Below are 13683 nucleotides of genomic sequence, written 5' to 3'. Positions count from 1 at the left end.
TCTTTCTTTACTGCTGTACTGCAAGTTGGAGTGATATCCCCTCCCCCTCCCCAGCAGTCTAACAACTGTACAATGGGAATGTAACCAGATAGCAGCTCCGTAACACAAGATAACAGCTCCCTGGTAGATCTAAGAACAGCACTCAGTAGTAAAAACCAGGCCCCACTGCAACACATTCAGTTACATTGAGTATGAGAAACAACAGCCTGCAAGAAAGCAGTTCCATCCTAAAGTGTTGGCTCTTTCTGAAAGCACATGGCCAGGCATAATGCCCTGAGATGGCACCTATACACCAATATTATAACTAAAAAAAATACACTTGCTGGTTGAGGACTGAAATGTTATATTGTAGATTACAGTATTTGCAGTGTAAACAGTGTAATTTAGAAATAAAAACTACATGATAAAAATCATGACAGAATCCCTTTAAGGAGTACACTGAAACCCATGTTCCACCTGGCAGCAGGCCACAAAAGGTGTGTCTATGCAAAGTGTTCTATCCTTAATTTTTAAAAAATGTACAGCTTGACTTTTAAATTCAAATTTTCCTTCAACAGAAGCTGATGACGCAGGACATTCTGGTCTTACTGCTGTTGATTAATATTTGAATGCAGCTATTCAGAAAGCAAAAATGTGTGCAATAAGTACTTGGAAATCTAATGTTTGTTTTGCTTTCTGAAACATGTCAATTGTAGAAATGTACGACCCATCATAGAATTACACATGGGTGGCACATTCAGGTCTCCAACACAAACTGATCCATGAAATAAAAAGCATGAATTTACTGAAACAAAGCTCATATTAAATAATCTATATCTGTTTAGTGCCTTCAATTGTCATAGGCTGTGTTTTACAGTCTAATATCCGACTATTACCATACACTTGCTAAGTGGCAAGATTTTTATCAGCCCTATATTTTATATTTATGTGACTCATGTCACATTTTGTGGATGTGCAAATGTTTGTATTGTAACAAAAGAAAAGAAAACACTGTTATAGAAGAAGCTTACCATTTAACCTATATGTTTCTTTGTAATAAAGTCACGTTTGAACCACACGGAGCATTTCTGCATTTTGTCTCCTTCAATGAATTATTTAGTTTATACATAAATTGTTTTTATTTAATAAAACATGCCAGTTCAATCCTCTTAGTAATAATCTACTTGCTCTTACATCTGGATCTGATTTTCTTCTTATCTATTCTTTTCAAGCTGAAACTCTGTTACTATGTTAAAAATCAATATTGCTGGATGTAAAGAAGAAAAAGAAAAACACGCTGCATCGTCTTTGCGTTTATTAGAAAAATAGAACGCCATGGAGAAGGTACAGCAGTATTGTAGTAGTGATCTTTGTAAGGAATTTGCCTTCTACTGTGAGGTGATGCTGTAGGTTACATTTAGTAAGAATCAAACAGTTATTAAAAGTCTTTTTGTGCTTGGAAACTCTCATCACATTGAACACATTGGCACACTCACTGTTCCCTTATTATGGTCAAACATATAGGGAATAGTTCAAAAGCATTAATATAGCAAATGTGTATGTATTTGGGCCTAGAATTATTTTAAACATTTACAAATGGGTAAGTCGGGCAGTGTGGTCAATATTGGCGAAATTGCCTGACCAAATCTGGGTAGGTGTGTCTTATCTTAAATTAAGCCTTGACAGAGGGATATTTTTTAAGAATCTGCTGCTTTTCTGCTCTAGAAAAAATATTTTTAAATAACTTTGTAAATTAGATAATGGTTTCAAATAGTATATAAATAAACGATGACCCCTGTAACTGCTAAAGTGGTTGTTAATAATTGAATTCATTAATTCATAAACTTTTTCTTTTCGGGACCCAATTTAACAGATACAAACCTTGTTTCAATTACTATTTTCTATTGTAGAAAGAAATTTCACGTTGTTTTAGATGACCTAGCTAGTAAAACAGCGGCCAAGGTTAGGGCCAGTATTAACATTAAACATCAATGTGATTGGCAGTAAATGTGTGTTTCACTTTTGATGAGTTCTGAAAGGGAAAAGTGAAGTCACATGATGCAGTGATGCCAGAGAAGATTATTATTACAATATATGACATTTTTTGCTACCCACAGAATGCAATATTTATACAGAGCTTCATCTCTTTCTGTTATTACTGATCATGGTAAAATATAATATAAAAAATACATTTATTTTTCCAAGCTGAGCGGGCTAACACATTAGCTGAAGCAATTGGCATAAATCAGTGGTTTTAACATTGTTTACCTCAATTGCTCTATATCACAGAGGCTCATAAAGTGTAGGTGTTTTCTTATAGGAGCTGGAGATGTTACTGTTTTATTTTGGGCTGGAAATCATAACAGCAGGAAAGGATTCTGAATCACTTATTAACATTAGTGTTTGAGTACTAGATGGAAACAGTACTATTGAAGAAGTACATAAGGGGTAAACAGAGGGATTCAATTAGACAGAAGGGGAGTTATAGTTCAAAGTGAGTGAGTCACAAATTAAGGTGAGTCACCATACATTGTGAACGTCACATAAAAAGAAAATCCTGCTGCTATATTTGTTTATTGCCAGGTGACCTAACTCTGTGAAATGAATTGAACCCTTCGAACTATATAAATGAAACACGCACCTGTTACTCCTGTAACTCAGTTTTTAATCATGCTTTATATAGCACCAACACATTTACACAGATTTTTACAGAGTATGTTCACCATTCACATCAGCCTCCGCTCCAGTGGAACTTACATTTTATCACACAGGGTTAATTTCATCAGGAGCCTGTTAACATACCTGGACCTTAGTGATGCGTGGGTAGACATAAAACCCATGGTGACCCATTGGTCTACCACAGGCTTGCCCAAAAGGTAGATCAGGATCTACTAGTAGACCCAAGACACAGTCAACAAACAGCTTGTCTAAATCACCCTCCTGTTTTATTCTTTTCATTCAGATATTTATTATGTTAAGGTTACATAAGAAATACAGTAATTGATAGACATTTTCTCATCATCATAAATCAATATTTAAGTTATAGTTTCCATGGAACAGAATGCTAACAATGCTTTTATGGATGTAGATCATAATGGGAAATCATGACTAAAAGTAGACCTTGCATTAGTAAGGTATGAGCACTCCTGGTCTACCAACCAGTTGGGGGTGGTTCAGGTTGAAATTTGGTGACCATTTGGGGTTATGGTTGTGTTTGGGGGTCAGATGGGTGAAGTACACTTCTCTTCTGCTTCCGAAGATTCCCTGTCTTAGAACCAGATGTGCACACAGACATAGAGTACAAAGCGAAAGGCTCATGTACCAGTTGGGTGCAGGTTCTGCAATCGCAACATTTTGTGGGTCAGGGGTGAATTTTTCCTGACCTGCACATCAGGTTACTACTGTACTTTTTTTCAAAATGTACTGAAAATAGTGCACAATTTGGAAATTTACTTTGCAAAGCAGAAATGCTAAAAAAAATGTTTTTTTGCCTTTTGTTTTTATTTTGTTTACAATATAATCATTGTCAGGTTATTAGTTATAATGTATTAGTTACAATGTAAAGGACTGGTAACAACATTCAGTGGAAATATTTTATTAACATTTCAGAGGGTTGCTTGGTTTATTTAAGTGCAAGAGCGCTAAGTGAAATTGCAGCTTTTAGATCAGCACATTATAAGCCACCTAGCCCTTTGTCAGAGATTGAGGCACAAGGCAAAGAGTACTGAAACCTGAACGGCCTTATGTCTATTTACTTTTATGTTTATCCCTGCAATGAATGCAATTAGCACCTGGCAGGTATTCAGAAAGATGTTGCTCCTTATGTATCTTAGCTGTACCAGAGGTTAGAGCACTTGACCCAGTGATGTTACTTGACAGATGACAGAACCAGGCCACCTCTACTCTCTTCTGTCTTGATCATGCCTTTGAAAATCAGCTTTTATGTCTACATTGTCCAGTACCTGCAAATAAAATATTTATTTTTTATTATATGAGAAGTATTTATTCTGTGGGTGAATAAAGAGCAGTGAATGGTATGTAGCCTTTTCTTGGCTGTGTGGCCTAAATGCAGCTGCTCTCAGGCAAAACTTTTATAACATTTACAAGCCCCAGTAATAAGTGGAGGAAGGGTCAGAGCAGGCTTAGCCATAACTCTGAACACAGATAGTGCTTGAACAGTCAAGGGTGCCAGTGTTTCATGAACCAAATATTTTTTTATAAAAAAAAGTAGCAGCAAATACTGTACTTTTCAGTACATAGAATATTTCAGTAACAAGAGTTCTACCAGTGTATTGGGCTGCCTCAAGAGATTACAAACAGAATCTCTACACTTTGCTAGGACTACTTAGGAAATAGCCCACATTAGATCTCCTCAGTGGAGCACAAATTACTCTTCCTACTACTCTGCCTGTCTTACCAACCCTAAGAGGGTGCTGCCACAGGATTTGCTATCCACTGTATATACCTCATGCGTGGGGTCCATTTCATTGATTCTCAAGGGGTTTCACTTCCCTTAGGATACTTATCATCTTACTGGGGCTTTACCCTCTACACTCCCCAGTACATCTACCCTTTGTACCAGATGGAATCTAAAGAGAAAGAACCATGCTCCTTCCCCTTATAACGCCTAAGGTTAGGAACAACGTAAATTACTTTACCTCTAGGTTTCCTAGAGGCCTTTAACCCTTTAACTTAAACTCTTCTTAAACCCAATGGGGCAAATTCACTAAAGGGTGAATATTCACCAGCGAACGATCCGCCACACTTCGCACCACTTATGCCAGCCATAAATTCATTACTACGCTATTTCACTAAAATGCAAAGTTGCGTCTCAGCAGCCTAACGCTGGCAAAGCAAAGTGTTAATTCGTCAGCTCGAGCATTTCTTAGAGATGTTTCGCTAGCGTTCAATTCTGCCTAGCGAAATTTCGTTAGTACACTTACGCTTAGTTCAATTCGAATAGGGCGGGTAGAGATGTTGGTTAAAATGCTTGAAGTGGCCACTTATTATTACACATATCCAAGGAAGCAAAATAAAGATACTCTAATGCCCATGAGCCCACCCTAAAACAAAAGTGGCATGCCTCTCAAATTGGTTACTAAAAATTGTTAACACGAAAATCTTTTGAAGGCAATGGCGATTTAAAAAATTAAAATCCGGCAAACAGGATATGATGCCACTTACATAAGATTGAGGAGGTTGTAGCTTCATCTTATCAGTTTGCCTGGTCTAAGATGGTGAAGGAAACTCTGCTGAAAGAAGTTACGTTCTGTAAAATTTGCACTTAAGATTGTTCGTCTGATTGAAAATTCACCTGGCTATAGGGTGCTAAACTATGCTAGCGATGGTCTTTTTCGGTAGCGGATTGTCCTCTAAATCTGTTAGTAAATTGGTAATGTCCCTGTGGATGGGATTTCTGGAACATTTTCGCTAGCGGCGGCCACTTCACCCTCTGGGAAATCTGCCCCATTGTGTTCAAAACTGACTACCTGTTATCTTATATTGAGCCCGGTTAGATACTGAATGGCAGAACCCATTGCTAATTAGCTTTTAATATATAGGTTTGTATTAAAGTATCGTATCCAAACACAAATTATTTTTGACAGGGCAGTTTTAAGGCCTTGGTGGGCCCTGGGCAAAGAGCTGACTGGTGGGCCTCAAAACCCGGGCTCGCGCAGCGTGCCAACATTTTTTTTGTGAAACCATGCCCACTTTTGGCCATACTCCCAAATAAAACATCCAATGTTTTAACAAAACATAATTCAGTCATGCCACTATTAAATGAATAATCAGAATATTAAACGCAGATCTGACAGTATACTTCATAAAAATGGAAAATTAGCATATTAACCCTAGCTGTGCCAGTATAATCACTGTAGAAACCATGAAGGATGAACACAGTAGCAGTTCTATGTATAAATACCTACAGAATTTATAGTAGAATGGCACAGGGACAATTACATGTATACATACTCACAGAATTCATAGTAAGATGGCACAGGAGCAATTCCATGTATAAATGCTCCCAGAATTCATAGCAGTATGGCACAGAGGCAATTCTATGTATAATACACCCCAGAACCAAACGCAGGATGGCAATTCCATGTATAAAACAAAACCATAATTCATAGTAGGATGGCACAGTGCAATTCCATGTATAAATACCCCCCAGGCGGGGCTTGGCTTCCTTTCCTTCGTGAAATTGAAGTGGATCGGCCTGGGGAGCCAGCCCTGACACATGACGCACCAGGTACAAATAGGCCCAAAAACAAATTGTAAGAAAAAAAACAGTAAAAAAAAAAAAATTTACGAGTCAGCAGTGGGCCCCAAAATAAGTGGGCCCTGGGCAGACACCCCTTCATTTGCATTAATTAAGCAGCCATGATTGTTGAATGCAAATAAAACTCTTCCAATATTATTTACTGTTACTTTTATTTCTCCTTTTAGCACTGTATATTGGAAACTTTCTCTAATGTCAAGGGAGCATGCTGGTACTGACATTCTCCACTCCTAGGCAGCCAGCTGGAAACCAAACAGTGCGTTTGTCAGAGCTCTGTCTCTCCATCCTACTGTGATGCTTGAGACAGTTAGAGAGACAAGAGAATTACATAGCTTTCTGCAAAACATCAAATATGTACCTGACATCTTACAATTTATAGAGGATTAAACACGCAGTTTAATAGTAAATCATTCTTGCAGGGCTTTTCTGGAGTGGAGGTGCAATTTCATCACTAGTATTGAAGAGGTTTTATTTGATGGTTTAAAAGTATTTTATACACTGGTTAAAAAACAATACAATCCGAGTTATTAGAAAAGCAAAACTTCTTCTGACTATACTTTGTGGTCTTGATTTTGTTCTACTGTATGCCAAAGGTTTGTTTAAAGAAGAGTATTTGAACTTGTAAAAGCAATCTTTTCATACACAAACCAATTAATTGCTGCTGTGAACTGATTCTTGATGTCCTTGAATGCTTAAAGAATAACTTTTCTTTTGGACACTCAGATATGTCAGTTCTTATCAGCTATTCAGTCAGTGCAGAAGAGCCTTTTCACATAATGATTTTCAGATCTAGATCTTGTTGCCCTTTTGTTAACAACAAAAACAATTATTACTTATGAAATGCCATCATTTCCCAAAGCAATTTACAGAGTAAGAGGTTGAAAATGCAAGTCCTAACACATACATACAAACATTTCACCAGAATACAGTATATGCACAGTTACAATTATAGTTATAAGCAGGGTTCAACCAAGTCCAGTTAAGTAGCAAATCTTGAGGCATTTCAAGTTACACACAGAAATTAGATTTTTTTTCAAGAGAGAAGAAACTATTATTAGATTCCATTTTACTGGGATTATTGAAATTGAAGACTGTTAAAGGAAAACTATACCCCCCAAACAATGTAGGTCTCTATTAAAAGATACTGAGTAAAACAGCTCATGTGTAAAACCCTGCTTCATGTAAATGAACCATTATCATAATAATATACTTTTTTAGTAGTATGTGCCATTGGGTAATCATAAATAGAAAATTGCCATTTTAAAAAATAAGGGCCGCCCCCAGAGATCGTAAGATTCACTGTGCACACATACAAACCACATGTAAGGTCACATGAGCCAATTAACAGACAGAGTTCTGCCTTTTGCTTCCTCACTTCTTCCTGTTACAGTTAGAGTTGTAGTATTTCTGGTCGGGTGATCTCTGAGGCAGCACAGATAGAGTCACGAAATGGTGGTTCAAGGCAAGAGATGTAAAAGGGCAATATTTATGTAAATATATATTCCAGTTTGGTAAGATTCTTTAATATGTCATTCGATTTGATATAAACTATCTGTTGCTTAAGTATTCATTTTGGGGTATAGTTTTCCTTTAACTGTGATCTTGCTGATGTCAATAAATACGATTTCCAATGTTCAGCTGAAAGTTGGGCAATGTAATAAAACAGTTAAATATAATACACATCTTCTTCATGAAACTTATGGCACAGGGATAGTCAATAACTAATTATCAAACTGTATAGAACTACAACTCCCATTATCTCATCTGTAACCAAATCTCAAGGTGGCAGATGCAAGTTGTAGCAGGAGTGCAAAATCTTGTCTGTCTCTGATATAGGATCTTATTTACAAGGTACAGAGCAGTGCTAGACATCATTTTGTCATCTTGCTTTGTTCATGACACCCAGACACTCAGGGGCAGAAGTGAATATTTGAATTTTCAAATTCACATTTTCAAATTACTTTGGTCAAAACTCTCATTTGAATTGTCAATGATCCAAACTCGATTTGAGTTTTAATTCAAATTCGAATTTATCATACTCTGGCCCTTTAAGAACTCAAATTCAACTATTCGCCATCTTAAATCTGCCGAATAAGTCAACGGAAGAGGTCCAGGGATGAATTTGGTGATGTTTGCAGCCTTCCTGAAATTCAAGCTTTTTAATTCGATTCAAGTTTTTCTAATTCGATTCAAGTTTTTCTAATTCGATTCGAGTTTTGGGAGGGTTCAAGTTTTTGGGTGGATTCAGTTCGTCCAAACAGAGAAAATTAGATTTTATTAATACATTTCGATTAGTTGAATTTCAAATTTATGGAAGTCTATAGGAGTTTTAAAAAACATGAATTCGAAATTCGACCCTTGATAATTGTGCCTCCCTGTTTACAATTATTGCATTTAGCTAAAAAAAAATAGCATGGTCAACAATGTGACATTTAAAGGAGAAGGAAATGTTAAAACTAAATAAGCCTTATCAGAAAGGTCCACCTAAATATACCAGTAAACCCTCAAAGTAGTGCTGCTCACAGTCCTCTGTCAAAAGAAACACTTTTCTGTATCAGACTTCCTGTTTTCAGCTTAAACCTCCTTGCCCAGGCGTGAGCATGCTCAGTTTGCTTCTCTTCCCCTCCCTCCCTTCTCTGCTGTTATCTGAGCCCAGAGATATAAGTGAGCAGGGAGAGAGTCAGGCAGGAAGTGATGTCACAAAAAGCTAATACTGCAACTGCTATACTAAACAAACAGAGAGCTTCTAGAGCTTTTTACTTAGGTATGGTAAAACATTCTACAGAATAAATATAGCATTCTAGCTTGCACTATTGCAGCTAATCTATTAGCAATAAAATGCCTCTGTAGCTTTCCTTCTCCTTCAAGATGCAACTCTTTTATAAATGAGCCCAGTGTGTGTTAACAAATCTATTAAACAAAAAAAATTGTGTGTTCAGATTGAAGTAATTTAGTGGTTAAAGGAATACTGACTTTTTGAAGATGCTGATGTCTAGTTTATCTCTCCTGGGAGAGAAGTGGGCCCCAAAACAGTATTAGGTTAAAGTTGGTTTTTGTGCTCTGCATGATGTCAGCTTTCTCCATGGCATAGTCACAATAAGGGTATGAATATGAATAATGTGTGTAAATAGAGAGCATTGGCAAATGCTGACCCCTTAAAACTCAAATCCAGTTAAAAGATGCTAACAGGGAATTGCATGCACTCTGCACACAATTCTTCAGCCAGTTCTTTATCCATGTACAAATATTGTATGTGAGACCAACAGATCTTCATTCAAAAAGCAAACATTTACTTGGCAATATAAAAAATACTTTTCAAAATGCATCATATCTACTGCAAAAGCACTATAATAATTCCTATATAGTTCCTAACTATTGGGACATGTTGGCCAAGGCCACATGACAACGATTATGAGTTACAAGGAATGGCCTGTGAGACAGATTAACTGCTCAAAGTGATTTTATTGTTTGCAAACAATAAAATCACTTTGAGCAGTTAAACTGCCTCACAGGCCATTCCTTGTAACTCATAATCATTGTTTCTACTTGAATTTGTTCCTGTGGTAGAGGTATACACAAGGAATTGGCTGAACAAGATTCACAAGCTTTGTGTTCAAAGGTACCAGTCACACCTGAGTATACAAGGCCACATGACGTTATTGGCTTCTATATCATAACAGAAAAAATTTTAGAACTATAGTCATTTACCTATGTTGTGCCATCAGTTCACCTTTGGAGACCAGGAATGTAAAAGATATTTACTTGTGAATGATAGATATCCTATTCTATATTTCAGTATTTCTTCCCACAGCATGTCTTTAGTGAATCTTTTGCAGATAATCCATATTTTATTGCTATTCCAAGATTCAGCACACAGTAAATATGTTATGATGTCTAAATCTTGTACTGTTTCTGTTACCATGATAAATAACATTTTGGGGCAAATTTACTTACCTTCGAAGTTGTGCCAGCCTTGGCTTCGTCACACTTCGTTGCACTTCGCTAGGCATAGATTCACCAGGGCTGCGCAAATTCACGAAGATCTGAAGTTGTGTACAAGTTACCGATCATTTGCGAAGTTGTGCTACCGATGTTACGATCAGTGGTTCGAAGTTACGCTAGCAAAGGCAAATTTGCGCACGGCGTGCAGTTAAAGTACAATGGCCGTATATACAGCAGAAAACACATTACACTACACAAGGCCAGGGAACCTTAATAAATGTGTTTTTATGACCTACACATGTGCCCACAGTTTAGTTTAGGTGCCATATGTTATCAAATGTAGGGGGGGAAAGAGGGTATCCTTAAAAAAAAAAAAACTTAGGAAAAAATTCAACTTTTTTTGGAGCAATCCCTATCTACTCTATTGCACTTCGCCTGGTCTGAAGTGGCGAAATAAAGTCTGGCGCAAGAGGTAACGTTCATGAAAATCCACAACTTAGTGAAATATTTCCCTTCTCCAGAGCACAACTTTGCCTGGTGTAAGGGTGTAAAGTAGCACTAGAATATGTCCACTTCGCTAGCGAATATACGCCAGCACCCGTTTGTAAATCGGCGAAGTGGCAAAATTTTCGCTAGTGTTAGCCATTTCGCTCTTTAGTAAATTTGCCCCTTTGTCTCTTAATGATTCCACTATTGTACCTGCAGCAATATTTTCTCTTGTCTGTATTTTTCCTCAGATTTCAAATGCCCAAGGTGACATTTCCTAATCTTAAATCAGTATTTTATTGTATATTAGGCACCCCAAACCCATACAACGCTAACAAAATACAGCTCAGTGTGCTCATTAACCTAAAGCTGGACAAAAATAAGGACTAGGCGAAAATCTGTGTAAAACAGGGACAAGGTGCCCCAGCAAGCAAAACAAAATAAAATAAATACATAAGAAGAAGGAACCAGAAAAAGGGATAGAATTAAGGTCAGAACAGGATATCCAGGGACAAATAGAAAAAGGAACTCACAAAATGCGATTTGTAACAAAGGTATTTGTCATAATTAGCTATAAAACCATCACAGCCTAAGATCTTAGTTCAAATGAAAGCTATACCCCCAAATGAATACTTAAGCAACAGATAGTTTACATCATATTAAGTGGCCAATACGCAACTCTAAGGGGCAGATTTATCAAAGGTCAAAGTTTGTAGAACGAATCGTACGATTCGAAGCAGCGCTACTTCGATCTACTTCGATTCAAAGTTTTTTTAACTTCGACCTTCGATCTTCCAAACTCCCCCAATTGCCTCCATACAGGTTCTAGGAGGTCCCCCATAGGCTAAAATAGCACTTCGGCAGCTTTTAGGTGGACGAATGGTCGAAGTCGAAGTTTTAAAGAGACAATACTTCAAAAAAATTCGACCTTCGAATTTCAAAGTTATTTTCAACTTTGAATCGAAGTTGGACTATTCGATGGTAGAAGTACCCAAAAATTACTTCGAAATTCAATGTTTTTAACTTCGAACCTTCACTTCGACCTTTGATAAATCTGCCCCTAAGGAAGAAGAAGTGTGGAGGCAAAATACAGAACTGTGTCTGTTAATTAGCTCATGTGACCTTACATGTATGGTTTGTGTGCACCACGGATCTAAGAATTCCAGGGGCGGCCCTTAGTTCTTAAAATCGCAGTTTTCTATTGGATTACCCAGTGACACATACTACTAAAAAAGTATATTATTGTGAACATGGTTTATTTACATGAAGCAGGTTTTTACATATGAGTTGTTTTATGCAATATATTTTTATAGAGACTTACTTTGTTCGGGGGTATAGTTTTCCTTTAAGCAGTGGTCATCCAGGCCCGGATTTGTGGAAAGGCCACCTAGGCCTGGGCCTAGGGCGGCAGGATTTTAGGGGGCGGCATGCTGCCCAACCACACCCACATTGGTTCAAAAACACTGGGGATGCGCAGAAGATACAATAATTTTGTAAGTTTCCTGTGCCCAATACACATTGCTTCTGTCCTGATTATGAAAATTTGCATGAATAAAAGGGGGGGGGGGCACGGGCAACGAACGGCAGTGGGCCTAGGGGCGCCTGCTATGTAAATCCGGCCCTGTGGTCATCAGTTGTTTAAATTTTTGTTTGCTCATCATTAGTGACATTTTACATCAATCATAATTGATATCTTTCTCACACTTGCTTCTCTCTGTGCACAAGTAATAGTGAAGTAGCATTGAGATGGTAAATAGGCGCTCTCTCCCTGCCTAGGTGTGGGTTTGTGCCACCGAACATAACTTAAACCTATATACAAGGGCAAGTAAGTAACAGTACCTTCTCCAATAAGATCAGGCTTTAATTCTTATTATTGTGATATTCACCAATGATTCAGCGATATGAACTATATGCCAGTTTTTTGATTTGCTACCATATTATTGCACATTCAGGGGAATGTAATTGAAGTTGTTATTGGAAAAATATTTGTGATGCAAAAGTGTATTCATTTGTGCACAAATTTAATAAAGCTTTTGCAAACAAGGAAACTTTTTAGTGACAACATCCACCAGTAGAAGAAAGATTGGAAATTGTATAGTTTATTCCAGTGTTCAGTGTACTGGAAAAGTTGTTAATGCTTCAAAAGAGTACGCCACCTTCAAGTATGCCTAAAAAGTGCAATATGTGTAATAAAAATTCACTGTGCAGTAACTTTGAATATTACATTGCGAAATGCAAATTTTTATTTGAATCTTATTATTTATAAATTATAAAAGTGCAAAGATAATGCAGGGTTTGACACCTTCTGCACTTCTACTTAAGTACATTACATGACTATATGAGTATCAATCCCTTATTTATAAAGTAGAAAAATGCTGAAGTCACAAAGCTTCACTGCTTCCTGAATGGCCAAATAGGATTTACCTGACATTTTATATGTTGTTAATGTGCGTAACCATTCTTTACCCAAGCACATACATTACATATTGTATGCTTTGATCCTCCAGGATAAGGAAATAGAAACCAGCATATAAACATTTGCTGATGGCACATAATGTAAATTGATAATGGGTCTCTGATAAATGTGAAAAGAAAACTAATTTGTAACACTTAGCACATCACAAACGCCATCTATTTAAATAATGCTTGCTGAAACCAAAATGTATCTCACATAATTGCTACTGATTGCGTTCACCATAGTATTCTGTTTTTAAGCACCAGATGTGAATTTATCTGCATATTGTTTAACTTTAATACTAAAAATGGCCCTTTTTCTACTCTACATAAATGCAAAAACAGCTCAGTTGTGTAATTGCAATTAAAATGACAAAGTGCGTTTTGAAAGTTCCATGTTGTTAAACTGCAGAGGAAGCAGACCTTTCAAACTGCAGGGGGCCCAGGAGGTAAAGGAGCCCAATGAGGCCCTGACTAGGGTTGCCACCTGGCCGATATTTAACCGGCCTGGCCAGTAAAAATGATGTTTGATCCCAATGTTA

Source organism: Xenopus laevis, chromosome 3S (genome assembly GCF_017654675.1).
Source record: "Xenopus laevis strain J_2021 chromosome 3S, Xenopus_laevis_v10.1, whole genome shotgun sequence".
Classification (NCBI taxonomy): Eukaryota; Metazoa; Chordata; class Amphibia; order Anura; family Pipidae; genus Xenopus; species Xenopus laevis.
The sequence above is the reverse complement of the archived record's forward strand: the minus strand, read 5'-3'. Positions refer to the sequence as shown.